The sequence below is a fragment of the Theropithecus gelada genome, chromosome 3 (assembly GCF_003255815.1).
Source record: "Theropithecus gelada isolate Dixy chromosome 3, Tgel_1.0, whole genome shotgun sequence".
NCBI classification, from domain to species: Eukaryota; Metazoa; Chordata; class Mammalia; order Primates; family Cercopithecidae; genus Theropithecus; species Theropithecus gelada.
This window is the reverse complement of record NC_037670.1, coordinates 58694006-58720397: the sequence shown is the minus strand read 5'-3', so window position 1 is coordinate 58720397 and position 26392 is coordinate 58694006. Positions and strand designations below refer to the sequence as shown.

Here is a 26392-nt window from a genome sequence, read left to right as displayed (position 1 = left end):
AAAAANAAAAAAAAAAAAAAAAAAAAACAGAGTAACTGGGAGAGTGAGCAATAGGACATACTAATAATGTTGAGTCGTTAAAAAGGTCCCCGATGATAGGGTGGCATTTGAACAAAGCACTTAGAGGAACTGACGGCTGGTTATTAGTGAAAAAGCACACAAAATCTGAGTTACATTTTCAAGAGGTCACTCGCACAGCTGATGGGAGGAGGTGGCAGAAGGGGTAGGACCACAGGGTTTACAGCAGGGCACCCAGTGAGGAGGTTACTTGGATAATCTAAACAAGAGATAGCATCAGCCTGCACCAAGGTAGTGACTTTAGTGGTAAGAAGAAATTCTCAGATTTTTGGTGTATTTGAAGGTAAAACCAACAGGCTTTGCTTATGTTTTGGGTATAGAATGTGAGGGAAAAGAGTCAAGGATGACTCTATAGATAATTGAGCCAAATAATTGGTGAACCGGTGTTATCTGGCCTGAGATGAGGAGCACGCGCAGAGAAGCTCTTTGGAATGGAGATTATAAGAATATAAAAGGAAGGTTGATTTGCACTGGAAGTTGAGAAGCGTTTTTGATCATGAATGTAAGGAATGAATCCATAAAGTAAAATACTAATATCTTTAACTAGTTAAATTAAAAACTAATATTTGACTCCCAAATTGAAAGATAAACAAACTGTAAAACATTTGCAGCACTTTTATAGAAACAAAATCTTGCATTCCCCCTATAATCCATGTTTTATGCTTTTTCTTTTTCTTTTATACACCTTTGTTTTCTTAGGATTGCACTGTTTCACCCAGTGCTGACAAATGAGATTTTGTACAGAGGCTTGGGACCACAGGCTCTCCTAATTAGCAGCTGCTTGTGAGAGAATCTCAGAACAGACAGGACAGAAAAAAGAGCTGTTGATTCTGCTGGATGAAATAGAATTTTAAATAATGAAAGCACACTGAAAGAAATAATTTAATAGAGTTTTAAAAATGAAGCATTACATATATAAGACTATTCTTTTTCAGCATGTAATAATCATAAAATACTTATCCTTGAATCTTTAATCTTTAAGGGAATTTTCCCCAATTAATCATGATGAGTAATATTCAAATTTATAAATTTGTGTATATAATATTAGAAGATATATAGATGACAATCTCTCTTCTCTAATTAAGAGAATCTTACCTTTTCTTCTCCCGCATTATAAGAAAAGAAATAAATTGATGCTGCCTTGTTTTAAAATAATAGATATGCATGATGATTGTCACATCATCTGTGACACATAAGGAATGAATAGCTTCAGACACATCGTTCTACTTTAGAACATTCTATTTATAAGGAATAACATTAAAGGATCTATAACATTACTGGTTTTTTATTGACCTATGATTCCATAGAGAACAATCCTAATAACATTTCTATACATACGAAATCGATACTATGGGAGTAATCTATAGACAAGCCAATTAAACCCTTCTGCTCCAATAAAATATTGCTGGTACTCTGGTATCATCCCCTTCTCACTTTAATTTGTTTCTAAATTATCTAATAATCTTTTGAATGAAGGCCGGCTACGATGTTAAAAGTTAGAACTGTTTGCAAAGTGTATATGTAAATGATAGAGAAAGCCCAGGATGGGTGAGTCAGAGAATTGTATACACCTGCTGTTTCGTTCTTGAGCTCTTTTCCTATTCTACAATACTTTAAACGTGAGCATTGTAAGAGAAAGATTGAGGTCAGTAGAGCATGAGGAAAAACAAATGACCACCTAGTTCTCTGGTTGCTATACTCCCAGGACACCTCTATTTTGGCAAAAAGCTGTGTCCACTCAAGCTATCTAATTCACAAGCTCTATATTGAAATCTGCAGCTGTGTTTTTTAAAAAAAAAAAAAAGGATGATGTTTTAGTCTTTGTCTTGTGTATATGCATTTTCTTTCTGGGAACAAAGATGATGAAATTCATGTCTTCTTGAGTTGTAAAATGCTTTTTTTTTTTTTTTTTACATCACTCCTTTCTTTTATGTTTAAAAAAAAAAAAAAGCCCTATGCATAAATTTACTCTGTGGTTCCACTGAAAATACAGTGTATAATCTCTGACTCACCATCACCCATTATTGAAGAGAAGCTCATTTGAGACATGCTTTTTGAAGACAGGGTTTTGAAAGAAAGCTCAACCCGTCTGCACTGGAACTCTATACTAAAATTTACTTTTCTACATATCTGTCTTTGGAGACCAAAAGCAATATGGGCAATTTGAGAAAACTACATAGACCTTCTGGAAAATTAATTTTATGGAATTACATTTTAACTTGTTTCCAGCACTCCATATTCATAATTTTAAAAAGAAACCACCTAATAAAAACTGTTTGTATCAATAATAAATATGTATAATCATTTTTAGCTTCTTTAGAAAGATTGCCTTCTAAGAATTCCTATTGAATTTCTGTCTCTGGCATCACAAATTATATAGTCATAAGGTTGCCCTGTGCCATTTGTTGCTTGCTAGCAAGTTTAGAACCAAATTAATGCCCATTTGGTTAATGGGCTCATTAGGCCTAATTTCTAAATTGACTGTGCCCTTTCACTTTTAATATACAGTAGAGGTCATTTTTGGTGTTCAGTAGAGGTTGATGAAATGACCAATTTCTTGATGAAATTATATGCTATTATGTGTAGGTGTGTGCACGTGTAAGACAACATGTTAATATGTATAAAAATTCTTTAAAATGTTCATGCACTTTGATTCATTAATTTAATATCTCAAGACACAACCTAAGTGTATAATTGAGTATGCACAGGATGATTTATGAACCATGATTAATTTCATATTATTGAAAGTTGTTGAAACTATAAAATAGCTTCATAATCCAGTAAGAGGAGAATTCTTAGTTAAATTCCGTGCAAAACTAGCTCTTGTGATATATATCAACACAGGGGCAAGTTCTCATGCTATGTTGCTGTATGAATAAAGCTGAATATAGACATGAAACTACAATGTAGTGTGAGAGCCGTGTGTGCTTTAAAGGAAGAAAAACTGAAAAGTTCTACACAAAATGTTTTCAGAGGTTCTCTAAGTTAAGGGATGTTGGATAAAAATATTGGCTTATTATATTTTCTTTATTGTCTAACCTTTCCAAAATAAATGTGTGTTATATTTTATAAGCAGAAATGAGTATATTTAAATAATAATTTTGCAGAGACAAAGAACAAGAAAGAAGCAGTTATCTCATGTATTGAATGATTACATTGTTACAAAGCAGTCATAAATTATTTTTGAATTTTTAGTATATTTTACAAATTTCCCACTTGCTAAAACATTTTCTGGGAGCTGCACATAGATTCAAAATATAAAATCAATCATAATTAGGAAAATAACCAAGACGAAAAGACATAGGATTGAAACGTTACCATTTGGACAACTGACCAGGCAGGGCAAATAAAGCTAAAATATTATGTTTTTCAATTGGAGATTAAGAGTTGACTTCAATGATATCAGTGAAAAATAGTAAGATAAGAATCGCTTAATTCTGTCTCATTCAACTTCAGAAAGTCGACAAATCTGCACATAAAGTGATTTGTCTTGAGGTTATAGTGGAAGGCAGTGTCCACCAGGCCAGCCTTTACCTTACAACGTGCTCCTGGCCATAGCCACTTCCAGGTTCCAGGAGCCTGAGTCATGTACTCCAGTCTGCAAAACCTGCTCTTAGCATATAGGATGCTACACAAAAGGATATGTGAGAGCCAACAACAGAATACACCACATCCTAATCTTTAGCCTTAATAGCAAAAAGCAACCACAAATGTACAAACAAAAGCTTATGATACATTTCTTGTTAAAACAATGGAGTGCCTATCCACTCATGCAAATTCAAAACAGCTTTTACAATAATGCCTTTTCTTTTATATCTGTTTTCATGTGTTTCATAAATAAATAAGCAAAGATGAAAATCGAATAAATATGTAAAGCCTCTTCAGAAGTATATAGTACTTTTAAAAAGTATTTTACAAGGAAGATTCGGAGAATTCAGTTTATCATCGATAAACTCACAAAAAAATACAGGAAAGAAGAAAGATAACTAAGGTAAAACAAAAGTTATCTTGTTTCTTATTCTTATTTTAAAACCCCTACATTTTGTTGTTTTCTATTTTTAAACAAATATTTATTATGCACGTGGTAAAATTACTGTATTACACGTCTCTAAACAAAGAGTTATAAATATAAATCATAGGTCAATATACAAATTATTTAGACATAAAATTTGCTTTAGTGTAACTAGAAACCATATTTATTTACTTATTTATTTGTACAAGGCAAAGTACAAATAATTAAAATGAGAGCTCTATTACAATACTGAATGGCAGTTAGAGCTCACTTATAATAAATGCAATCTAAAATACTCTTGAGTCACTGACACTTAATATTCCAGATAATGGCTGGGCACAGTGGCTCAAGCCTGTAATCCCAGCACTTTGGGAGGCCGAGGCGGGCAGATCACAAGGTCAGCGGATGGAGACCATCCTGGCTAATACGGTGAAACCCCGTCTCTACTAAAAATACAAAAAAATTAGCCAGGTATGGTGGCAGGCACCTGTAGTCCCAGCTACTCGGGAGGCGGAGGCAGGTGAATGGCATGAACCCGGGAGGCGGAGCTTGCAGTGAGCCGAGATCGCGCCACTACACTCCAGCCTGGGAGACAGAGCAAAACTCTGTCTCAAAAAAAAAAAAAAATTCCAGATAATGCTGAACATTTCAACTGAGGGGTTACTTAAGTTCAACAGTTCGGAAATACACCCCAAATTAAAAATCACTTTAAGTGTATTTCTGTGTAATGATAACATGCCCAGCCCTGTCATGGGTGTCTGATTAGGTGTCAGCAATATGCTGTCCTGAAAATCGGGGACATCAGTGTGCTGTTCTCCAAACCCTGCCTGTCAGTGTACTTCTGGATTATTAAAATTATTGCTCAGTGAAAAGAACAGATTCTACATGCTCAGTTTTTTAACCACAGATTCCTCTAAAATGAGTACACATGTTTTAGATAGCCTTATAATTACACATACAACAGAAACTTAGGGAAATGCTCACAAGGCGTGACTCTCATAGTACCTATCTAAAGGTTCCTGAGGTATGGCAGGATCGGTTGTCTGAGACAACAGAGAGGCAGAAGAAATATTGGATGGCACTTAACTCTTTCACATAGAGCTAGCTGGTCTATATAGTTGACATTTAATTTAATTCAGGGGTTCAGAAGAAACTTATATGAAATATTTCAATGAAACAACACATCTACGCATTCATAGTAAATTAATTTGAAGAAGAAAAAAACAACAACTTTTTCTCCGCCTACATTCTTACACAGTCAATCACACTCAATGCAACACTTTATCTCTGGTTACCAAAATGTGTGTGAGGGTTTCTCCCACCAGCACAGGCAATGCTTCTGTGAACACCAGCGGGGCGTCCTGTGATTCAGTTCAATTCTGACTCTATCTACCTAGAGGAAGCTCCAGACCCCACAAGTGAGGGTTCAGCCCCAGAAGGTTGCCCCCACTTTAGGTGACAGTCCCAAGCTTCTGACTGACCAGCTATAAACCTGGGTTCCCAGGACTCTTCCTTGGGTTCCGTTAATTTGCTAGAGCAACTCAGAGAACTCAGCTAAATACTTACTTACATCTTCCCATTTATCATAAAGGATATTGCAAAGGATTCAAGTGCTAGACAGAGAGAGGAGATGCACAGGGCAAGAAATGTGGGGAGAAGCAGAGCTTCCATGCCCTCTTTTGGATTGGAGCCAACTCCAGGCATCTCTATGTGTTCAGCAATCCAGAAGCTTTCTGAACTCAGCCTTTCGAGTTTTTATGGAGGCTTCATTATGTAGTCGTAGTTGATTAAATCATTGTCCGTCGATGATCAACTCAACCTTCAGTTCCTCTCCCCTTTCTAGAGGTTAGAAAGTGGGGCTGAAAGTTCCAACCCTCTCATTACACAGGTGATTGGTTCCCAGGGAAACCAGCCCTCACGCTAAGGCTATCCAGGAGCCCACTGAGAGCCACCCTGTTAGAACAAAAGGTGTGCCTGTCACTCAGGACATTACAAAGGAGCTCTGTGTCAGAAACTAGGGTTAAAGAACAAATACAGAACAAATGATTCCTCCAGCACCCCTACTGCAAGGATTTTAAGAACTCTATCTCAGGATAAAGACCTGAGGGTAAAGACAACGATATATATTTCTTATTACAGATACCAAGAAAATAACACATTAATAGTAAATTAATACTCAAACATTATGCAAAAATAGCAAGGAACTGTCACTTTAAATATATTAAAGTGAGAAAAGTAGAAATATAAATACTCATATAAAATATTTAGCCTGAAGCAAACTCTTTTTAAGATACTTTATATGTAAAAAAAAACTTTTATTTTATATGTATGTACATATATTTTATATGTATATGTTATATTTATATGTTTGTATATATGTTTATGTATCTATTATATTTACATTCATATATATGTTTGTTATATATTATATATCGATGTTACATTTTAAATGTAAGTTACTTTATTCTGTCACTATGCACATATACACACATATTCAAATTCAGAAATATGCATGTAGATATCCACCTACAAGATTTAAACATTATTTTCTAATCAGTTTTGTAAACAGTAGAGTTTAGTAATTGTAAATACATAAAAAGAATTTTCTTCTACTAACGGTCATCATTTCCATATAGAAAGGATCAAAATCCTCATTTTTTTCTAAATACAGCTAAGAAAAAATTATTGTTTAATAGCTAAGCATTTTGAAAGTCTGTGATGTTAAGCCTACTTAGAAGTTACATTAGTACATCAGCTAAGGCTGTAATGAGCTGACTATGCCTGTCTCCTTTGACTGATGGTAGCCATTTGAACAAACAAACAAACAAAGCCTCAAGGCAGCTGTTGAAGTAGACACAGTAACCCATTAAATTATTTTGAGATAAAGCCATAATAAATGTTTCAGATCATAGACTGTTCACATAAGATTTCTCTTATTTTGTTTTAACCGGAAGAAAATTACATACTTCAAACCATTATGTTAAGAACATAGTTTTCATTAACTCTCGATTTTATTTTGAACCAGTTAGCACGCCGGAAAGCAGGAAACAGAGCTAAGTGCTGATCACTGAAAAATTAATACACATGAAAATGAATAAATTCTGAAACTAATATTGTAATTCTTAATACAAATAGTTTATGATTTTATAAGCATATTAGGTCAAAATACAAAACAAATTGTTCATTCAAAATCTGCATCACATTGTCAATAGTTGGCTTGTAACGCCAAAAGTGCACTATATGTTTCTTAGTAACTTGACATGAGATTCTATTCCAGGAAACTCTGAGATTCTGCCATTTTAATTACAGGTGCAAGAGCAAACGCTCATTCTCTTGTCCCACCTTAACCTACCTTGAAGCACATATATAAAACCAAATGATTACTTGGGACATTTCAAACTAAACTGCTTTCACTTCAGGCTCTCTCTCAGGAATACCTCATTTACTACTCCATATCTCTAAAATCATTTTAGAAATTGTCTTCAGGGCAATAAGAATAAAAAAGGAATGAAGGCCCATAAGCTGCAGATATTTAACAGATAAATATGCTATTTATAAGCAACAAATTTTTGCACTCCGGAATTTCAAAGTGCGTAATGGCTTTTGGGGAGAGATACGCATTTAAGCTGAAGGATCCAAATGCTTTGAGGGACGTATACTCCAGAATGTTCTGCTTCAGAAAACACTGTTTCTAAAAATCACTTTCAGGGAAAGGGCCTATTTTGGCTCACTGTTAAATGATTGCATTTCCAGTTCATTCATCTGACATCCACCGGAATTCTCTGTAGAGTCAGAGAGTGAAGCAAGCTTCAGTTAGTATCTCAGAAGACACATGAGATGTGGATGTCAACTGGGCCCATTCAAATCTACAAGTATGACCAGGAATATTTGGAAATTGTGTATCAAGCCAAGAAAGGTAATAGCTTTCTGAAAGCAAATAGTTTAAATGCTTAGAGTACAACATGGAGGAAATAAAGGAAGTATTTATCTGTGAGAGAGGACACAGTTAATCCACTTAATTTGAATTTGAATTAAAACCACTCCGCAAAGGTATTCCAAATCATTCAGCCAATTGTGTAAGCAAAATATTTTTTATTTGTCTTTCCTTTTGAATAAATTAAAAATGCTTTGAATTTCAGAACAGGAATGACTAAAGAGGCATCTTAATAATATTGTAATGACATATGGAATAACTGTCTAAATTGCTTCCTTCAAATATCCTCTAGCTTTTATTATTTTTTAATTATTAAATATATCAAAATTACAAAATATTTTATCTAGTGTATTTTAAGCTTAACGAATGATGCTAAAACCAATGTATCCATCTTAAGAAATGATGTCACTGTCAGGCCTCTGAGCCCAAGCCAAGCCATAGCATTCCTTGTGACTTGCACGTATTGGCCCAGATGGCCTGAAGTAACTGAAGAATCACAAAAGTAGTGAAAATGCCCTGCCCTGCCTTAACTGATGACATTCCACCACAAAAGAAGTGAAAATGGCCGGTCCTTGCTTTAAGTGATGACATTACCTTGTGAAATTCCTTTTCCTGGCTCATCCTGGGTCAAAAATCTCCCCTACTGAGCACCTTGTGACCCCCACTCCTGCCCACCAGAGAACAACCCCCTTTGACTGTAATTTTCCTTTCCCTACCCAAATCTTACAAAACAGCCCCACCCCTGTCTCCCTTCACTGACTCTCTTTTCGGACTCAGCCCGCCTGCACCCAGGTGATTAAAAAGCTTTATTTCTCACGCAAAGCCTGTTTGGTGGTCTCCTCACACGGATGCACATGACAGTCACCTGTTCTTTTAAAACCTGCCCTGCACACCTTACATCATGTCATCTCCCCACCCCCACCGTGGGACAAATAGCTGCTAGCCTAGGTTCCTCTAAAATACTCCCTTGAATTTCTTGAAAGGTTTTACCACCTATGAATGATTCTCTAAACAATATGTTGTTCAGATTTGCCTGGTTGGACTTTACAATAAACCAGTCATTTTGTGTGTCTTCTTTTCAAGTCAGGATCTTGCTCTGTCACCCAGGCCAGGCTGGAGTGCAGTGGCACAGTCAGGACTCCCTGCAGCCTTCACCTCCTGGGCTCAAACAGTCTTCCCCAACTCAGCCTCCTCAATACCTAGGACTACAGATGTGTGCCACCATGCCTGGCTAATTGTTGTACTTTTTTATAAAGAAGGGATCTTGTTATGTTGCCCACGATAGTCTTGAACTTCCAGTCTCAAGCAATCTGTCCACCTCAGCCTCCCAAAGTGCTGGGACTACCATGCCCAGGCCTTCTGTGATTTTCTTTTTCTGTTCCCCAACATTAGATTTCTGACTTTGTCCAGGCTGATGTCTAGCTCTGATTCATCATTTTCCCCTCTGGATATATTATGTCAATAAGCCAAAATTTATTCATCAGTTGTTAGACATTTGAACTGTTTCCCCTTGAGGCCATGGCAACCAATGTTGCCACAAACATTCTTTTGTATTTCCACTGGGACACAGACACAATAAATCCCTCACACTAATTACCTAAGAGTGGCATCTTTTACATTCATAAAATTGCTGAGTATTTTTGTTTCTATTCTCTGGAAGAATTTACATAAAATTCTAAGTATTTGTATATTGGATGTTTGGTTTAAAAAAAATCACCTGTAAAACCATCTGGGCAAGGTATTTGTTTTGGGAAGAATTTTAACTTTGTTTTCTATTTTGATGATTGTGCTGTTTGAATCTAAAGTTGAGTTTCTTGCAAAGCAGACTCAGTTATATTCCCTGTGGATATGAGGTGTCTGGCCCCTGCTTCTAATGTCCAGCACAGCTAAATTGGGGCAAACAACAACAGTTGCAGTGTTGAGGTCCATTTCCCAGCTCATGAGTGGAGGATGCATTTCTCATGTGATGTCTCTCCCTTCTCTGCGGCCCCCGGCTGTCATCACTACCGAATAACAAACCTCTTTCCCGGAACCCACATAGGGGCATTCTACCTCAGCGTGGGATTGTGAGCAGCCATAGCAATGGCTTGACTTATCATGTATTATTGATTTCCCATCTAAATGTTGCAGATATTCTCACATTTTAATAAAGGGTAATTTTTTTGTCATATAGATTTTTCTAAAAATTTCAATTTAATTTTTTCTGCAGTAATGAGTGACTCACAATTTGACTTAATTGTTCCTCTGTTAGTGATTTGCTATGTAGTTATTTCTAAAGGTTAACAGAGCCAATGAGCCATTGTTAGAGAAATCTGTAGCTTTTAAATGACATTTAAAAAAATCAGTTGCTGATTCTTTTTCCTCATATTTCCTTTTTGCAAATATATTTTCTGTTTTCCATGTTCTGTTCTGAAAACTGAATATATGTTTGCTAAGTTAATCATCACTGCATTCTTTGGAGATAGGAACTAATACTACCTTACACAGATATTAAGACTAAGACTCAGAATGGTCAACAAATTTTTCAAAATCACCTCACTGGTAAGTGGAAGGGTCAGAATTTAATTCTGCAGGCAGAAATTATGCACAGGACTTTCCTCTGAGGCAACTGTAAGGATATTCTATTTTCAGTGTGTCTATAGGTTTTTCTTTATGGTTGAGCATCACAGAAGGTCTCTGAGTGATCAGTTATAGATTATACAGTAAGATTCCTTAATATGATTTTTAAATAAACAAAGGTCTTGATTAAAAATGAAAAGGCAGACTAGGAACTGAGCACAGCAGAATGTCTAGCAATATAATAAACAGCATCTGAGACAATTACTGAATTGGAAGTTAGTGTTGACGAAATTATGTAGAATGCAACCCAAAGATAAGGAAATAAGCATATAAAAGAGAGATGGAAAGATATAGGAGAGAAAATGAAAAGGTCAAACATACTCCTCATCCGAGTTTTAGGAGGAGAGAAAAAAGATAGGGATGGAGTGGCATCATAGTCTAAGAGGTAACACGTGAGAATTGTTTAGAATTAATGAGCAAAATGAATCTTTAAATTCAGGAAAGCTAACAAACATCACACCAGGTACATGAAAGAACAGAATAAAACTACAAAACAAGCAAAGCAAAGAAAATAATTTAAAACAGCCAAGAGAACAGAGACTTCCTGTAAAAGAATGGTGATTAGACCAACAATGGGCTTCCCAATATACTAATGGAAGCCAGAGACAGCAGGATAGTATTTTCTGAATTCCTGGAGCCAGCTGAGAATTGCTCAATGAGATATCCTAGGGATGTTTTGCACAAGTGCATCAGGGGGCATGTATCGGGGTATTTATTGCAGTATGGACTTAAGCAAAATACTACATCATTTAAAATTCATTGAAGGTATGTAGGAACAGCAACATATGAAGATAAAAGTAAATGGTTAAATCTGGAAGATGACAAATAGGAAAGATTCAAAGATATTGGCAGGGATTCAAGAAATTTAGAACAGTTGGTTCCTTGACAGAAAATGGGGCCATGTCACCGATAGAAGAAAATGAGAGAGAACCTTGAAATAGAGTTTTAAAAGGCAGATTTTCAAAGAAAGAAAAAGATGATTTCAGAGATTATCTAGAAAGACAGATTTTACTTAGAACCTATGCTACTGAAATTACAACCAAACTGAAAGTTCCAGTTATTTTGTTCAAGAATGAAGTATTATTTACCATTACTTTGTGATAGGGCCTGAGCATGCTCTAGAGTCTTCAAATTTGACCTTCGTCACCTGATTCTTCTATGCCGATGTTATAGTAAAACTAATATGGCTAGAAATTTACAAGCCAAGAAATAACAATTCTGTTTTTATGTCAGGTGTATGTGTGTGTAAATCTATTCACTTTTGTCCATACCACTTGTAAGTACCTAGAGCAAATAGCTACTACCTTTCACAGAAATTACACAGTAGCTTCTTAATTGTTCTTTGTACTTTCGATCTTGCTTTGTCACAATTAATCAATCCTCCACATAGCAAACATAATAATCTTATAACATAACTAAGATCATGTCATACCCGTGGTCAACACATCTCATAAAATTCAACACACCAGCATCCCATTACCTAAAAGTCCTTGCAGGAACTGAATCGACCTCCTTCTCCAGCTTGCCCGGAGCTCCTCTTCTATATCTCACAGCTTCTTTCTATTTCGGTGTCTCTCATGTGGCAAAATGCATGGTACTTGATACATTCTCTCGCTTCTGCTCACAATACTCTTCATAGCTCTCCATCTGGCTAACTGATGCATCCTTCCAGTCTCATCCTAAATACCCTTCCCTGGAGAGGCCCTCCCTAGCCACCCAATTTAAATTACTTCTCACTGTTTAACTCTCTTACAACACCTGGCACATGTTCTTATGTTAAAGGACTATTATAGAGACATTCTATTTTACATGTTTTATATGTGTATTAGAGTATTATATTCCTAATTCCTCCTTCCCATGCCATGTATCATTACCCTCATTCATTTCACTTACACATAAGCTATAATCATAGAATGTATCAGTTATTATTATTTTGAACAAACTGTTGTCTGTAAGCTCAATTGAGAATAAGGCAATAGAAGATTTTATTTTATCTTCACTGATTTCTTCCCTAAAGCTTCCCTTTCTTTATGTAGCTCCAAGTTTCTGATCCGTATAATTTTTTTTATCTCTAAAGAACTTTTTTAAAAACCACTTTTTTCAAGGCAGGTCTACTGACAATACATTCCCTCAGTTTTTGTTTATCTGAGAAAGTTTTTGTTTTTCTTTCATTTTTGAAGGGTAATTTTGCACGGTACAGAATTACAGACTGGTGGTTTTTCCTCAATACTTTGAATTTTCCACTCTCTTCTCTTCTTGCTTGCCTGGTTTCTGAGACATCTGATGTAATTCTTATAGTTACTCATCTATAAATAAGATATTTTTCCCTCTGGCTTCAGTCAATATTTTTTCTTTATTTTGAATTTTCCGCAGTTTGAATATTATATGCCTGAATATAAGTGTAGGGCTTTTTCCTTCTCTCTTCTTGTCCTTTTTTTTCTTTTTGGCATTTATCCTACTTGGTGTTCTCTTCACTTCCTGAAATTGTGGCTTGGTGTCACATTAATTGGTGAAGTTCTTAGTCATATTATTTCAAATATTTCTTCTGTTCCTTTTTCTCTTTCTTTTTCTTCTTGCATTCCCTGTGTTTGTATGTTATGCCTTTTGTAATTGTCTCAAATCCTTTAATATTCTATTTTAATTTTTTCAGTCTTTTTTTTTTTTTTTTGCTTTACTTTTCAATTTTGGAAGTTCTTATTGACATATCTTCAAGTATGGACATTCTTTCTGCAGCCATGTCCAGCCCATTAGAAGCATTTAAAATTTTTCTGTGACAGTGTTTTTGATTCTAGAATTTATTTAATTCTTGCTTAGAATGTCCAACTCTCTGCTTACATTGCCCATCTGTTCTTGGATGTTGCCTGCTTTTTCCAACAAAGACTTTAACATTATTCTTTCATATTCCTAGCCTTATAATTCCCACATCCTTGCCATATCTGAGTCTGATTCTGACGCTTGTTCTGTCTTTTCAAGCTGTATGTTTTGCCTTTTAGTATGCCTTGTAATTTTTTGTTGAAAGTATAACATGAAGTGTCTGGTACTGTTTCCTGCAGAGATTTCTGCTTCACTGTGCTGCGATTCTCATTACCTGTTTGTCTGTTTCTCCACTTTTAGGCATAGTAGTTTGTCCTGAGACCTCACTTTTCTGTGAGTCTAAGAAGGACTGTTGATTTTCAGTTCATTCAGCTTTTCACTTGTTGTTAGGATGGAGTAACAACTTCCCAGCTTATTCTCAGCCAGGCAAAAGGCCAGAATCAAATTTCCTTTTAAGTACACAGTTTATAAACAGTTATTTTTGTGGCTTGCTTTCTGTTCTTTTTAGTTTTCTAGGAGAGACATTTAAAAAATAATCACCCTACACTTAGCAACTTACGTGTAGTACTACTCTGAGTCTGAAGTACATAGTAGAAAATCTGTCAATATTTCAGATTTAAGGAAAAAGAAATTAGGTCCTCGATATATTTAGTCACTGCAGCAGATATGTGCTACTAGTTTTGTTATCATCATTCTGCTTAAACATTCTCTACTGAGTTACAGCTTTTAAAAACTCCTAACTACTAGTTAAAACTAAGAAACTTTTATTTGTGCTTAGATGCACTTTGATCTCCAGTGGGTGTTTACATGAATAACAGTCATTTTTGAAATTCATATACCAAACTACTCTCTCTTAGATGGTGTTTACTTGTAAGAACACCAGGCAATATGTTCTAATCATTGCCTTAAGGTTTACGGTGGGTTTAACTTCTGTAAGCATTAATGAGAATCACTTGGCTGCTTCTATGCATAAAGTACTAGAATTCGGTCCCTAGGTTATGTTGCTTTTGCATTTGTATGGCTAACACATGTCACTAAACCATAATGGTAAACATAACTACTTGGAAATCATGTTTCACCTTTTCCTCCTGTGGATCCCAAATCAAATTGCAACCAATTAATTGTGGTTACAACACCACTGCAGAGTAATTTTCAATAGGAATATATTAAGAGAGCCTGCATCATTTCTGAAGTTTTAACTGATAAGAAGTGACAACTCTCAGAAAGGCAATCCTTACAAATCCACAATATACAAAGATAGGAAAAGTAAATACGATCTTCAATATAATTAGACAAAGAAATTGGCAGATATAGTTAATTCTTAAAAGTTCTGCCAGGACCCTATGCTTAAAAACTGCAGGGTAATTTAAAGTAGTCCAATCAAGTTTGGATTCCATTTTTGTGGCTGATCATCCGCAAGTACATTTTTCCTAAATAAAGAAATAATATTTGTAGAACTTTAAAATATCATCTCATCTCTCCTGGCTTTCATGTGCTCTGTGAGAACTTGATTAGCCCAGGGAAGAAGAAGAGATATTTGAGTGGCCTGGACATGGCATGTAAAAATGACTCAGCCAATAGCTGGAAAGAAGCTGCTGGCCTGCAGGTCAGTATTTACTGGGGTGTGGTGAATTAAAACCAAATGTGCAAGCATGGACAGCTGAGGAAATTCTTCTCAGTGCTATTTGCCAGCCGTGTTCCACAAAGCAGAGATAAAAGAGGTGGCAGTCAGGCAAGGTCCCTGTTCTCATGATCCTTACCTTCTAATGGGGAGAGACAGTGTATTTGGCCAGTGAGTACTGCTCCAACTCCTAGGACTGAGGGCCACTTTATACTCTTAAAAATTGAGATCTTGTAAAAACTTTTGTTTATGTGAGTTATATCCACTGATATTTACTGTAGTCAGAATTAACACTGTGGAATTTTAAGATTTTATTTATTTATTTTTAAATAACAAAAAAGTCATTACATATTAACATGAAAATATTTTTATGAAAAAATAACTCCATTTAAAGAAATTAAAACAATGAAAAGAGTGTCATTGTTTTACAATTTTGCAAATTTTTGTAATATCTACTTTCATTGAAGATGGCTGGATTCTCATATCTGTGTCTGTGTTAAATATTGTTATATGTTGTTTTGGATGAAGTATATAAAGCAAATCTACCTTGGAAAGGGTAGGCATATTTTAATAACCTTTCAGTTATTATTTGATACTACACTGAAGGGAGGTAGCTTCATAAAGATGAATTGCAATGTGGGATCTGAAGTCGTATCAGCGAAATTTCCAGACTCCGTTATATACAAATCCTTTCATCTTGCACTTTGAATGGATCTTTTACCCATTCATGATTCTGTAAAATCATGTATTAGTCATTTGAAAAATAGTGAATCACAGGTTTATGAAGATCTTCCAAATGTTGACACATTTGATTACACTATATATATAATCGGATTTGTTAGTATCATCTCAAATATCATCAAAAAGACTTTAAATCTTGGGAAGCTGTCAACGGTAGCAAATACAAAGCTTTAATTTTATTATTGGCAACAAAATACCATCAGTTTTATGACAGGCTCGCTTTATTCATTTTCAAAAAAATAAAGAATCTTCAGTCATTTATTCAAGCAAAGATGATTCTTTATGAAAAAGTCTCTAGTCCAGTTCACAACTTAATTTCACGAGCACTTTTCCTCAAGAATTCTGTCATACTCTGGTATGCTGTGGAAGTGCTTAACACAGACTTCTATTTCATAGCACAGGACATTAATAATACCGGTACTAATAGCTCAAAATACAGTGAAATTAACTTTTTGTGCTTCATCATGAGACTTTTTTTTTTTTTGAGACAGAATCTCATTCTGTCATCTAGGCTGGAGTGCAGTGGTATGATCTCGTCTCACCGCAACATCCACCTCCCAGGTTCAAGCGATTCTCCTGCCTCAGCCTCCTGAGTAGCTGGGATTACAGGTGCTCACCACCATGCCTGGCTAATTTTTGTATTTTTAGTAGAGACAAGGTTTTGCCATGTTGGCCAGGCTGGTCTCTAACTCCTGACCTCTGGTGATCCACCCACATCGGCCTCCCAAAGTGCTGGGATTACAGGCGTGAGCCACCACTCACAGCCAACAGACATTCTTAAGTAAAACTGGCTTTATGTATTTATTTATTTGTTTTACTGCAAGTATTGCAAATGAAGAGTTCAATGAGCTGCTAGTACAGCTTGCTGCCACTGCACAACATGCACTGAGCCATCGCAGAGTGCGATGGCTTAGTATAATTAAAAATTGTTTTCAATTTTTGTAAACTTGTTGAAAGTGTTGTGAATACATGGGATACACTTTGAGAACCATTGGAGTAAACAAATAAATTATCCAAATAATCACAGATATGATAAGGGTTGCAATTATAATAAAATGTGATGGGGGATGATTGATCACTGGAATACAACTTACTAAAGAGTTCTTTCTGCACTTCCCAATCAAAGCTAGTAATATGTCTGCTAAGTAACCTGGATGACTATTACTTGTCTTGATTAGGCTTGATTAGAACACTCCACAATTCAAATTATTTATCAGAAAAGTGACTGATCATTTAGTTTTGTGTAAAAAAAAAATTATAAGCTCCATGAATGCATATTTTGTTCTATTAAACTTTTATTCTTAATAACTTATTCTGGATCCGACATAAGTTATATATGTGTGCATGTGTGCGTGTGTGTGTGTGTGTGTGTGTGTGTGTGTAGAATGAATAAATTATTGAGACCAGAGAGGACATAAATTTGAGAGAAAGAACTGGACATGATGAGTTCTGTTTCTCCATTATGAACATGAAAGGGGTCTAGGCTGTCTACTTGGCAGATGGCTAATGCAAGGTGGAATATGTGAGACTGGCCCTTAGCAGAGAATCTGGGCTGGAGATAGAGATATGGACACTCTCAGCTTACAGCTGCCAATTAAGACTAATCTCACACAAGACTTGCTAATAGTCTGTAAAGGAAAAATGGCCAGGGATAAAATCCTAAGGCACATTGACATTTGGAGAGTAAGTGAGAAACTTAGAGAAGAAATTGAGAAGTGCTTCCCTACACACCTGCCCTAACCCAAAACTATCACTTTTCCTACACTAATTGTTATTTTGTTTATTTATCTAACTCTTCAAAGAACAGATTTTAATTCATTTTACTTTACAGGTTTAACAGATTTTAATATGAGTTTATTTTAATCATCTTTGTATCCCTAGCAACTAGCACAAAATACTCATCAAGTTCGATCTATTTTTTGAGTTACTATTTCAATAAATGTAAGTTTATCATTTAAATTTTTGGGGTTTATTTCACTCAGATTTTCTTTCATTCCTGTTAGGAAACAACCAAGATAAGATTGTTGTTGTAATACGATTATCTCCAATCATCGGATTGATTAAATGTTCTCTAACCTGTAACTTGCAGTGTTTCTTGAAAAACATCTTTTCTTAGTCCTTGACTTTTTGAAAAAAAAAATGGATTTTAGTCAGTGAGCATTAGGAGTTGAAGAAAATGAGTTCATCTTTGGCTGACAAGTCAATAGGATTCTGCTGCTTAGTTTTTTTTTTTTTTTTAATGTCTCTAAAACTTTCATTCTCAAAATGCATGGGAATAAACCATTCAGAAAGTGCATCAATAACAAAATCATATAGGGCTGTGTATATACATACTTGGTAAAATCTACCTATGATTTTTGAAAATATTTATTAAATTCCAAAACCCAATTCTCTAAACATGTAAGGTCAATATTAATAATTTTTGTTTGATATCAAGAAACACCTTACATCAAACTTGATAAAGGAGTTACTCTCTGAACTACAAAAATCAAATCTAATTTTCAGTGACCTAAAATTAAGAAAAAATAGATCACCATTACCACTAAGTTTGTGTAAAATACAAAATGTCAAATGTATGAATCAGCCTGATATAATTAAGACCTCTGTTCCATGGAACTATTAAAACAGAAATACACTAACATAAGTCAACAAATTGTACAGTGTAAACTATGCATACCCATGTAAACTATGCACATCCATGCATACACACACACTCATATGACAATGTTCCAGAGAAAAATACACTCTTCAATGAACAGCAAATCATAAAATTTAGTTTGCTTTTTCAGTAGCAAATGAAAATATATAGAACTTCAGGAAATGAGAAAGTTGGAGGATTCTTGAAGAGGCCTTGAGCTGTCTTTTAGGGATGAATCATCCCACAAATGCATGAACACAGAAATACCCCATGGATTTTTTACTCACAGTCTGCTGGCCACACAAGGGAGGAGGAGACATGAGATTGTAGGATAGTAGCAGGTACAAAATTGGTACAGGTTGAATAGTCCAAATCCAAAAACCCCAAGTCCGAAATGGTACAAAATTCTAACTTTCTGAGTACTGACAAGAAGGCTCTCAAAAAAAAAAAAAAAAAAATTACTCATTGGAACAATTCAAATTTTGGATTTTTGGATTCAGAATGCCCAATCAGGAAGGATAATACAAATACTCCAATATAAAAAAAAATCCAAAATTCAAAATACTTCTTCTGGTCTTAAGCATTTTGGATAAGGGAGAGTCAACTTGTCCTTTAAATTTAATATGGAAAATAAAATGTTTCATCTAAATTGCCCAGTATTGTACATTATTTTAAATCTGCCATTTCACTGTAGCCTAAAGTCCTCAAGCCAAGGTTGATAAAAATGGTAAATATTAATTTAAATTACAGAATACATTACAGATAAAGTCAATGTCCACATCATGTCTCTGTAGAAGCCAGCTGTTTACAGGCACTAGTGGGATACCTTGCCCTTAAGAGGCTACAGTCTGATGTGAGTTGCTTTATTCTCATCCCGCAAACACTCAATCCTCTCCAGACACATGTACTCAGGGCTGTATCTAGGTTTAGGGGATCTGCCGAAGCTTACACAATTTAGAGAAAACAGCTTAAAACTGGCCAACAAAATTATACCACATCTTAAAATATGTTGCCTTTTGAAACCTAAGCTTCTGGCTGCATGCATTTCCAGCTTTGCGACTCCTCCTCTCCACATCTGTCCAGCCCCAGCCCTGCAGGACACATCTTCACTGCCATGTCATCTTCGGTTCCTGACCTAGTGACACCAGCTTACCCACTCTTAGTCATTCGATCTCCTCTTCAGCTTTGCCTCAAACTTACACAGACAATTCTGGACTTTCAGACATTTGGATTTTAGAGTTTTGCACATTAGAACTCACAGATGCCACCAGCCTACGTTCTGTTTTCTGTTGTTGATTTCATACGACTTCCTGGGGACCTGAGGGCCACACTCCCCTCTGATGGAAAACATCCAACCTCAATTGACTGAGCAGGAATGCCTGTACCTGGCAGGGTAGAACATGCGGCCCACTGCTGAGCACGATCTCTGCCTGTGGCTTGTGAATAATGCTGTTTGGAATCTAATCTATTTACTGGTTGTTCCATATGAGTATATGCAGTTTTCCTTCTCTGAACCTGATGTCATTACTTTACCACCATAGCTTTATCTGGCTGGCTGCCTCCTGTCACACCACCCCGTGCGCTGGTCACAGAAATACACTTGGGCTAGAAAAAAACCAAGGCCTTGAGTGAGCAATTGCCCCATTGGCTAAATCTTGGGCAAGGCTTTCTCCTGGGACTTATTGCTGGAAAATTACACCAAACGTTCTCTACTTGGGTTTGAAAACATTCTTTTGATTTTCATTTTTACCACTATTTAATAATAATTCTGCTCCAAACCAAAGCAACTCAGTTTTAACAATCTGTTAGTACTGTAAACTCGTATACTTTTAAAATGTCCAAAGGTACCTCTTTCATGAGCCAGGCAATAACAAAAAGTCTATATCTCAATATAATCAAATATGTCCTTTAAAGAATTTTAGAAAAGTTACTGGAACAAACAAACGTATGCTCTTTTCAATAACGTTGTAATGGAAGTTGAACATTTTTATAGTTTCTTTTTTTCTAATAGTGATTCCATCGATAGCATCCATGTATACCATCTAACTTAATCTTCACCTCAACTCTGGAAGTCAGTGAAGGATAATATAACCTCCAATAACATCATTCTCTTGATATTTTGAGAATCATATTTTGGAGATATTATCTGTGCAGTTCAACAGCTTTAGCAAAAGATTTACCTCTTTCAGCAAAGCAGAAATTTAACCTGACAGAAGTGGGGAGGTAGAGAATTGATGTCAAAAAAGTTTCCCCTTTCCTTTCTCAATTTAGAGGAAGGGTCATGGAATGTGGGTCTGAATGAGAGTCACATAGTTTTGAATTTCATGTGGAGCCCAAAACACCACAAGCTGTGTACCCTTCAATCAAAATGAAAATTGTAGTTCTGAGCTGCATTTCTATCAGAGAAAAGCAAATGTTGTGATTTTTGCACTGAAATCAAATTTAACTAGAATGATTCAATAAAATGATGGTGTCATTACAAATGTTGCACTCTTTCTTAAAGTTTGATTAGTCTAGACACCTGAGTTGAAAAATGACTGTTGCCTGATACTTCAAAGCACACTTGACAACTTTGATTAAATATTTATGTTAAATGTAGATGACTTAAAATGGAGTGTGTTCCAATCAAGACACTAGCAAGCAGAACATACGTAACTAGTCAGCACTAGAGTTCTGGTTTCAGGCAGTTTGATTTGAAGTTCAGCCAACTCCAGAGGTGCAGTTCTCCAACTTCCACTACTTAAATGGGGGTCACGGCAGGTCTGCGTTTCACATGGTAGTATCCAAGCAACTCAATATCCAGTAATTCCCTGGAATTGTCGAAAAGAATAAAAAGTAAGCAAGGAGCAGCTTGTGGTATTCTCTCTTCCCTCTTCACATTACAACCATAAACCCCCAAATATGCTCTCTCGTAAACAAAATTTTAGAGCACCGTTGAGGGCAACTCTCTTAATCTTTTAAAACGTTTTAAAAACGTTTGTAATTCCAGTTCTTATTCCTAATTACTTGAGAATTTATATGTGTTTGTTCAATTCAAAACAACCCTATTGCCTTTTCTTTTAAAGTAGGCTATCCATAACATATTTGCATTTATGTTCTGAGAGAAATAATTAATATCGGCTTAATTGCTGAAGTCAGGAACTTGGAAGCCATGTTTAGCTTTCCTTTGTCATTCCTCCCACACTGTAGCTGATGGAAAACATCATGAAGCCTACCTGACATGCTTTGTATCTGTCATCGTCCGCACCAGCCCTAAACGCAGACTGGCTCTCCATGGCCTTGTGTCAGCCTAGACTGTGGTGCCAACTCTAACTCATGCTTCGGCTTGTGTGCATCTCTACACCCCCACAATCTAGCCACACATTCCAGAAGGATCTTAAGCAAATCCAGTCTGACATTTTGGTTGCTTTGAATCTACATTCATTAATTCTAAAGGTATTGCTTACATTTTTACCATTCGACTTTTTTGCTTTTTACCTTTGTATCATATTTTACAAAGATAAGTACATAATTTTTGTTTTGATTGTATTTACTTAAAAAATACATGCTTACTTCACAGAAAATCCAATGACAATTTTTTTTTAAAGTGAAAACTGAGCCAGGCACAGTGGGTCACGCCTGTAATACCAGCACTTTGGGAGGCCGAGGCAGGTGAATCACTTGAGGTTAGGAGTTTGAGACCAGCCTGGACAATGTGGTGAAACCCCATCACTATTAAAAATACAAAAAATTAGCTGGGCATGGTGGGGGTGCCTGTAATCCCAGCTACGCAGGAGGCTGAGGCAGGAGAATCGCTTGAACCCAGGAGGTAGAGGTTGCAGGGAGCCAAGGTTTTGCCATTGCAATCCAGCCTGGGTGACAAGAGCAAAAGTCTTCTCAAAATAAATAAATAAATAAATAAAATAAACAAATAAATAAATAATTTTTTTTTTAAGTGAAAACTGAATGACCTCTACACTGTACTCACTCAGGATTAATCAGTGTCAACAGAGTATTGTGGCTTCCTATTGCTGACAGCATAAATTATACCATCCTTAGAATTCTTTTTTGGACCTTCTCTCCTTTTTTCCTTGCAACGTGGAGCACAGACTGGAATGGGAGGAAAATGCACAATGTGTTTGAACTTTTGCCTCTGTTTACTGCACCCATTTATTTCTCAAACTTGAGATTAAACAACACTTAATCTAGCAAAGCTTTCCTATTGGCTTCTCTTAGTTAGCACTTTTTGTTTAAAAGAAAAGCAGATACCCAAGCCATCACTAGTTGGGCACTAGCAGTTGCTTTCAGGATATACAGGTTATTTGAAAATGAAGCTTCAGTTATGATAGATTTCATGGAAGCTGCAATTAGCATTGAGACAGCATCATCATCCTTCTTCCTGGTGTCTCCATTTTTACCTTATGTCATCGCTGATGCTCTCTGAAGCCAGGCTCTTTTCGGTAGTTGAACACCTTCTATTTGCTGCTTCCTCATAATGCCGATTGGTATATAAGTTTGATTGTCTTGGTCCTGTCTTAAAGTTACACAGGCTTCTGCCTTTTGCCTTCCTGTTTGTTTACACAGCTTTCATATTTCCCAGTTGAAAATTACTGCAAAAAATACTTTGGGTAAAACGTATATTTTTCCTTTTAGGTCACAAGATGTACATCACCGGCCCCAGCTGGATTTTCCCAGGGTCAGGTGCCCATTCCTACATGATCAAAGGTAAGGATGGAGTTGGCCCTCTGTGTGAGCTGGTGGCGGAGGGGGTGAGATGGTTAATTTCATGTGTCAACTTGTCCAGGTTATGGTGTCAAGCTCTTTGGTCAAACACTAATCCAAATGCTGCTCTGAAGGTATTTTATAAATGTTACAATCAATTGACTTTAAGTAAAATAAAAATCATCCTTGATAATGCAGATGAGCTTCATTCAACCCATCAAAGACCTTAAGAGCAAAAACTGAGGATTTCGAAGAAGAAGGATTTCTGCCTCCAGATCTTACCACAGAAATCCTGCTGAGTTTCCAGATGTCAGGTTACCTTACAGATGTGGGACTTGCCAGCCCCATAGCTACATAAGCCAATCCGATCCTTAAAATATCTATCTATCTATCTATCTATCTATCTATCTATCTATCTATCTATCTTTCTATGTCTATTTGTCTATCTATCTATCTTTCTATGTCTTTCTATGTCTATTTGTCTATCTGTCTATCTCTATCTATCTATCTATCTATCTATCTGTTTTTCTCTATGTCTATTTGTCTATCTGTCCATCTATATCTATCAATCTATTTATCTATTTGTCTATCTATCTGTGTCTATCTATCTGTCCTCTGTCCATCTATCTCTCTATATCTATCTATATCTATCTCTATCTAGATCTATATATATATCTATTTATCTATCCATCCACCATCTCTATCTGTCTGTCTGTATCTAGTTGTCTAACTATCTATCTATCTCTGTCTATCTATTGGTGTGTCTAGTTGTCTATCTATTTATATCTCTGTCTGTCTGTCTGTCTGTGTCTAGTTGTCTGTCCATTTATTTGTCTGTCTATCTATCTATCTATGAAAATCACATCTATCCTATTGCTGCTGTTTCTCTGGAGACTTTTGACCAATATGTGAAGTAATCTCTGTTTCAAGGCAATAGTGGGTTGGCACCATACAGCATTCCTTTGACAGTGTTCTGTTGTGTTAACAAGGTAATTTTAACTGCCGTTACAAAATAACCTAAAAGGTCAGCTCCAACAATGGAGATGAATGCCTTGCACACATAGGCCTACTGCATGTGTTCCTGGTGAGGACTTGGTTTCCACACACTGTGAGGTGCTCAGGCCTCTCCCATCATGGGATTTTGCCTTCTCCTAAAGCCTTGGTATCCTTCCATACAGCTGTTGGATGAGGAAAGAGGGTGGAGCCTAACGGAAGAGCCTAACCTCTTCCGTTAGGCTCCCTGGCACAGAAGTGATATTCTTCAATTCTCTTCAAGTTCTATTGATGTAACAGATTATGAGTCCTCACATGTTTTCAAGAGTTTGGAAAATAATCTCCCTTGCCAGGTTGCCAGTCTTCAAAGGGAGGTCTATACTGTGGAAGAAAAAGGAAAAATTTATGTGCATTTACCCTGTTTAATACACTCATCATATATAGCATTTTTCCAACAGCAACAATAATACTCTTGATTTAGTATAGAATAATCTGTCATATACTTAATACACAAAATATTTTCCTTGCTAACCTATATGATTTCAAATGCCTGGAACAATAAATAATTCATGTCATTATTTGAGAGTATGTAAATTTTAATATGTTAAGATATACTGGCAAAGTTCTAAAAGTCGTGATTTTATTGGAGGCCAAGTAATGTACGTATTAGTTTGTCTGAAGACTTGAGCCAAAAGGAAACTAATACACTTTTGAGCTACAATATGGACATAATGTCATGAAGCAGGAACATTACGCTCCATTTCAGGACACTTCTGCTGACCTGCACCTAGAATGCCCTGTTCTGTGCCGATGCCTCAGATGTAAGAATGATGAAGTGCATGGGTTGGAATGCAGAGAACAATGAGAAAAAGAACTGAGTTGTGGGAAGACGTGAGGAAAGGATGTGAGGCTCTTAATAACAGCTGCCAAGTACTGCAGTCGGGAATCCGGAGCAAAGTGATTCCTTCTAACCACTGCCTATAAGTAAACGGGATTTTATTTTTCAATACTTTTGTTTAATAGTACCTCCTTCATTACATGTGAACAGCATTCCAGGATAGTAAATGATGAAATGGGAATAAAGCCTGTAATTTTAATTAACATATTTTAAAATGTTTCTAATTTGTATGCATTTGATCAAATTTTCATTTGCATTGAGCTATTTTTTTCTTTCTCATATAATGTTTGACATTACCATTTCTTTCTTTAATGAAATACTAATATTTAATAAAATATTTTACAGTCTTAATATGATTTGTCAGGAATTTTTCTTCCTCAAACATTTGTGTGATGAAAACGAAACCTCACTATGTGTGGAATCTCAGCTGACAAGTAAAAAGAAGCATTTTTGTATTAGCGATATCTTGTTCCCTCTTGCAATGTTTCCTTCCTCTCACCTCCATGTGGCCAAAATAAATGATCAGAGTGGCTCATCCTCACTACTGTCTCCCTTGCAGTGCAGCACCTGTAATCATGCTCTAGGCAAGCAGGTACTCATCTGGGGACAGGCTGCAGTAATGGAGCATGCAATGCAAAAACTGGCATTAAAACTACATCGGGCACGGTGGCTCACACCTGTAATCCCAGCACTTTAGGAGGCAGAGGGGTAGACCACCTGAGGTCAGGAGTTCAAGACCAGCCTGGCCAACATGGTGAAACCCTATCTCTACTAAAAATACAAAATTAGCAGGGTGTGGTGGCAGGCGCCTGTAATCCCAGCTACACAGGAGGCTAAGGCAGGAGAATCATTTGAATCTGGGAGGCAGAGTTTGCAGTGAACCGATATCACACCACTGCACTCCAGCCTGGGCAACAAGAGCAAAACTCTATCAAAAGAAAAAAACAAAACCAAAAACAAACAAAAACTACATCACCTGCAGACATGCTCTCTAAATATTCTTTTTTCTGTTTTTGTTTTTTTGGTCAGATATAAAACATATGTATCTGCTCATTTCATTGCAAATAGAGGTTCTAATTGGTCTCAACTCTGTGCTCGGTGCCCACAAAGGCATTCTGCACTCCTCTGTGCACAGGCATCAACTCCTCATTCAGTCAGCCAGCCAGGCATATTAACAGATAGCTCACCAAACAACGTGCAACACACTGTCCCCACCAGGAGATCTCTATGAGCAAGGATTATGTTGAATTTTCTTAGTATTCCTTGCACTTAATGGGTGCTCAAGTAATGCCTTTTTGCCATAGTGGTAGTTAATAAATGCACCTAAAATTTCAGTATAGAAA

At 36.2% G+C, this 26392-nt stretch overlaps 1 long non-coding RNA gene across 2 annotated transcripts; it reads left to right on the top strand.

Annotated features, from left to right (window-relative positions):
- The first annotated feature begins 6075 nt into the window (after positions 1-6075).
- On the top strand, positions 6076-25393 carry LOC112621823. 2 transcript variants are annotated; one of them, XR_003118780.1, is made up of 3 exons: positions 6076-6197; positions 23090-23161; positions 24918-25393. It is a non-coding gene; the product is annotated as an uncharacterized LOC112621823 (long non-coding RNA). The 2 variants fall into 2 exon arrangements; XR_003118781.1 differs by having other exon boundaries at positions 24452-25393.
- The last annotated feature ends 999 nt before the right edge of the window (positions 25394-26392 follow it).